Raw genomic sequence first — 5,615 nt, forward strand, 5'->3', positions numbered from 1 at the left:
GATTAACATTATTGGCCAAGTTTGTGCACACAAGCATTTTTTTTTTTTACCCCTTTTACATTGGAATCTATGTCGTCAATAGATATACCAATATCTTTGTCAGAAATTAATACTGGACACTGATTACATTTGTATTTTAGGTTGAAGATTTGACATTCAAATTTATCGGAAAGCCTCTTTTACTTTCCCATTCTTCATATGTGCATTTTGTTAACTTACATCTTTCTAATTTTGAGAGATATAGGCAACATTTTTGAAATATTTAGAACTTTTACTGCATCAGTTTCACAAGCTAATCTCATCTGTACAGTTATGTCCACAATAATTGGGTATTTTATTATTTCATATTGTTTGAAGCAATCCATTTTTTTTGTAATCTTCTAAAGTAAATCTTTAGACTTTATGATGTCCAACGCTCATCATGTTTGTTAAAATGTTATTTTTTGTTCTTGTTCTTGGTGAACGTTCGTTTTAATTGAAAAAAAAAAGTTTATTATATGGCAAATGTTCTTGCCATGTAATATTAGCCTACCATGGGCCCTGCTACATCCCCCTGTCACGCATAAGTGCGCCACGCAAACTGACTGCTTCAAAAAGCTGCGGTTCTGCAAGAAACACATCATCGCCAGGTGGCGCATGTTAGCTTGGAGCTTTTATTTGGAGAAGGTAAGGTCGAAAAATTCTGTTGTTTTTTTGTTTTGTTTTTAAAAAAATACGTTATAATAGTTTTTTTTTTTAAGTATAAACTCCTCGGACTAAAACGGCGTGTAAAGGTAACGCGAGTGACATAAATTTAGCAAATGCTATTCTTGCCACCGATACTAGTTTTCTGTTTTCGCAGCTCAGTGTAGATTTAAAATGTTCTTTTTCTTACTGAATAAATAGCTAAACGGCTGTTTCTATGTAGCTTTTAATGTTTATTTCCGGTAAGTTTGAGTTCTGTGCTGATATGATGAGCGCAGGTGGAATGAATCAACTTCAACCCGGCGATAAATTAATGCGTCCTGGAGCTCGGGTTGGGTTGCTAGGCAACTAGCCCGGTTTCCCTGGGGTTGCTAGGTGAGGGGAAGTTCCTGCTGATTTGACGTCATTTTTGAAATTTTTTGAAACTGGTTATTAATTTCCAGATACCAAAAAACACTAACTTACTGCCAAGAAAGGGCTGGGTGTTTTTAATTGTTTTTTGTTGTTGTTTTTTTAAACGCGTTGACTGTGTTTAGAAGCAGTTGTTACCCAAATAGAAGCACAAAAACGTGCAAAATGTGAATTTTGCATAATACCCCTGTGATACCCAACTGAGAGGTTTACATTCAATACGTGAGGTCCACAAATGGTTAGGCTGTATTCAAGTGGACTCTTTGTAAGAAACCCACGATGATCCCAGGGTTATTTATCTAGAATGAACAAAATCCTTATGGTCCGCACATACAGGGTGGATTGTGTCTGTGTGGAAATGGTTTTCATCTTGCTTTGTTGTCCTTGTTGTTTCATCTTTTGTGCACCCAGCTTTGGTGAAGTTTCTCTTCTGTTCCTGTTTCCGCTGTTTGATTCCGACTGAATGCGTCTCAGAAGCGGTGTTCTTGAGCTCAGAGACCAATAGACTTAATAGAATACTGTCAGTCACAGCGGTGAATCATTAGGTGCGTCTGTGCTGAATTGAGGAAAAAGTACATGTCTTTGAAATTTCTTTCTGCTCCAGAATGGGTCACTGACTGACAGGAACATTCTGTCCTAGCGCAGTTTGTTTTGGTCTGGAAACGTAGGTTGTTTTGAGTTTCTCTGAAAAACATTCTCTAGTTAAAAGTCATAAACGTCGCCTCACACAATGCTCTGTTTCTTTTGTAGTATTGTAGTCATTAACAACAAATCCAGAAGTGGAGTCACATGATTAAAAAATAAGAAATGTTCCTTAAAGAGCTCTTAAATCCTTCTAAGCTGTTTTTAATGATTGTGATATTGCGAATATTAATATTGGGATGGTGATTTGATGTCTTGCGGAGCTTTAGTGTGTACATAAATGATTGTTTCCCACTTTTCCTATTTTTTTTCACTCAGAATAAGGATTACCACCCTGCGAACCTATATTGAACATCAATACATTCATGTTTAAAATTAACGACCCATTAGATGTTTTTAATTTGATTTGATTTATATATTTCAAACAGGTTTTTTAAAAAAAGAAAAAAAAACAACCAATCAATCTGTAGGGAAGAGAAAACATGCATGCATAACCAAGAAAAAAAATATTTACCACTACACTGTAAAAATGCGTTGAATTAACACTCAAAAGTGTCTATATGTGTCCAAGTCAGCAGGTGTTAAAGTAACACTTCTGAAAGTGTTAAAAGATTGACACCCATTTTTTTGTTAAATTAACATTGGTCTATAATACTGAAATGGGTTTAAGAAAAGTTAAACTTTCCATTTCTGTGTATTGTTTTGAATATTTTCCACTGGATTTGATTAATATTGACACCTTGTTGGTCAGTTATTTACTTTTTTAACACCACATTATGTTTTGTGATCAACACTACACTGGTGTTACTTTTAATATATAATATATTTAATATATATAACACCAGCACCGTTGTAAATGTTAATGTGACTCTCTGTATTGTTGAATTTAACACCAGCTGACTTGGACACATATAGACACTTTTGGGTGTTAATTCAACACTGGCATTTTTACTGTGTACTGTTATGTTTGAAAAGGAGTATAAAGAAGTGAACACTTATTTAATCCTGCCCCTTATATCAATTTAATGAAATATATTACTTACTGACTCAATAATTATCAAAATATTGTGACTAAATCCATGTTAAAACGTTTATTTGCCTATTCAATATACTGTGCTAAGAGCCAACAAATAAATTATGACAGACAAAATGGTTACAAACTAATTCATAGCAAGACAAGAAACTCTATGTATAATAATAGTAATAATGACAACAACCAGGCATACAGCATCAGAATAATTACCATCTCCTTGCCAAAGTACACCTATAAATTCTTTTTAATCTGTGTTGCATGACAATAGTAAAATATAAAAAACATAGAGAGATAATTTCATGTTGCTATAATAATTGAGAGAAGGTTTATTTCAGATTTTGGCACCTAAAAAGTCCCCTTATACTAAAAACTTGGGTGAGACAATTTCTTAACTCGATTTGCTCACTGAGAAATGCATTCCTGTGGTAGAAGTCCAGGGTTTTTTTTGTGCAAAGCCTCATCTGCTTGGTCTTCTGGCTTTCAACCTTTTTAGAAGGTCAATTTTGTGTGAAGAGCTGCTTTAAAACTTTAAACTTTTGGAGCTGAACCAAAAAGGAAAAATAACAAAAGTGAAGCCATAGAGCTTTTCTGAATGTCCCAGGCTTTACCCCAGGGATCTTCAATCCCTGCTGCTCCAGCGGCTTACATGCTTTTCTCTTTGACAAGCAGATGGGATTGTGGGTTGCTCTCTGCAGCTCAGAGCACCACAACGGGGCCGGGTGGACTTTAGATAAAGAGAGCGAGACTGGATGCCGGCTAGGACACAGAAATGTCCTTGAAAATGAAACAATGCAGAAAGCTTTTAGTCGAACAGTTTTACTTCTTTATTTTGCTCCTCTCTGTCTCCTTGGTGCTGCTGAAATCCCTTCCTTGGCAGGCAAACGCAGCAAATGTTTCCTCTGTGGCTGTGGATTATTGGAGGCTGTTTGCTGCTACAACATCCTAACATGTGAAGATTATGTGCGTGGTTTAAGTAGCAGGATAGACGCCAGAATGAATGTGATGCTCCTCTTAAAGCAGCCGGTGCCTCAGTCTGATCATGTTGGCTTTCTCATTACCAGCAGCTGAAGGATGTTGTAAGAGAGATTGAACTGAGACTGGCATCATTTACTCTGCTATAAATGTGTTGCATTTGTTGTGCATTTTGAAAAAAATTTCAATATTGTGGGCATTTCTATAGAATTTCTTAGATTTAGGATGCTTTCTCCAGAAAACTCCATAAGCCTGGTGGTGGATGCCAGAGCAGTCCATCAGTGCCCCACGGTGTTTTTATGTTAAAAGTTGACAGGAAGTTTTAAAATATGGTTTGGTCATGACGTCTTCCACTAGCACACAAACTATAGAGACATAAAAAAGGAAAACGCAAAAAAAATCCTGTTAAAAAGTGAAATAAATTCAAAGAAATCTTACTTAAAATGGACAATGATGTATAAGCATATTTCCATGCTTAACTAAATGATTGGATTTCAGAGCCATTTCTTTATTTTGAAGTGTTGATTTTATTTTCCTGCCATTTTTAATTTTGAAGTGTTGACTTTCCAAAAGACTTTAGATTTCAATTGGCCACATTGGGGATGAAACCCATGACTTCAGCATTACTAGCACCACACTCTGACCAGCTGAGCTAACCAGCCATACACAATGTTGAGTTTCCATCGATTTAAGAACAACTTACCTGATCTTAACACAATGAAGATTTGAGGAAAGTGCTCATAGTTTTTCAAAATCAACATGCATAATATTTGATTTTCCAGCCTTTTTAATGTATTGACATTTTTAATAAGACTATAGATTTGAATTGACCAGTCTGGGGATTGAACCCATGACCTTGGCATTATTGGCACCACACTCTGACCAGCTGAGCTAACCGGTCAAACGATGCTAAATGATGCCTCCAAACAAATGTTGATATCTCAGGAATCATAAAAGGTGTGGATTTCATTCACCCACCGTTTTTATCAGAAGGAATAGAGGAATCCTTCATATTTTAGGGCTTATATGATTTATTTATTTATTTATTTTTTTTACATTTCATGGAATATATCACTGTAACCCAGCATGCTAGTGGTTGCCTATTTGGTATCGTTAGCATTTTAGCTAGTTTTAGCGTTTTAGCTAATTTTCGCTTTTACATGGGTTTTTCCACAATGCATGGACTATTTCTTACATTTCTGCAAGCCTTTCTCCAGCAGTTGGCTTCAAATGTTTTTGCCATTTTCACCAAAAGTATTCAGCATTCACACTTTCTAGTCTTTTATTACATTTCTTTAGATTAAGAAATTGTTTTATTGGCAGTTTTAGCTTGTGTCACATTGTTGGGTGGATGATATTTAAGTAATTTATTAAGATCTGACTATAGTCATTTCTGGATGTGGCTTAATTCATTCATAATTTAGCAAGGAGGTATTTTCACACAGAATTGAGCTGGTTTAAAGGAGATTTTTACTCAAGTGTCTTTATCTTAGAAATTAAAATTTATGTTTCACAAATTTTTTTCTTATATTGTTCATTTGTTAATTTTAGTGAATGAATGAAGTTAATAGCATGTCCTTTTTTAAAGATTACCATTACGTACAATTTCTCTAAGCCAGAAGAAAGCTTACCCAGAGCTTTTTGGTATTCTGTAGGACATTGTTCTAATGTTTATTTTTATTCTTTTTAAAGTAAAGGCAGATAAATTAGAATGAACTCGCAGCGGAAATGAAGCATTGTTCAGCAACATGAAGAGCCTCTGGCTCTTGATCTGTACATATGGTCCCCCTGTGTTTTGTTCCTTTTGACTTAACATGAAGGAATTGTCTCGCAGGCAGAAGTGTTTTGTTTTATCAGCAACCAGATAAGACAT

The 5,615-nt window shown here is 35.3% G+C and overlaps 1 non-coding gene across 1 annotated transcript; it reads right to left on the reverse strand.

Moving 5' to 3' along the window:
- Window positions 1-4,569: 4,569 nt before the first annotated feature.
- trnai-aau (transfer RNA isoleucine (anticodon AAU)) lies at window positions 4,570-4,643 on the reverse strand. Its single transcript has one exon. It is a non-coding gene; the product is annotated as a tRNA-Ile (tRNA).
- Window positions 4,644-5,615: the final 972 nt, after the last annotated feature.

The sequence above is a fragment of the Poecilia reticulata genome, chromosome 8 (assembly GCF_904066995.2).
Source record: "Poecilia reticulata chromosome 8, P_reticulata-male-v2, whole genome shotgun sequence".
NCBI classification, from domain to species: domain Eukaryota; kingdom Metazoa; phylum Chordata; class Actinopteri; order Cyprinodontiformes; family Poeciliidae; genus Poecilia; species Poecilia reticulata.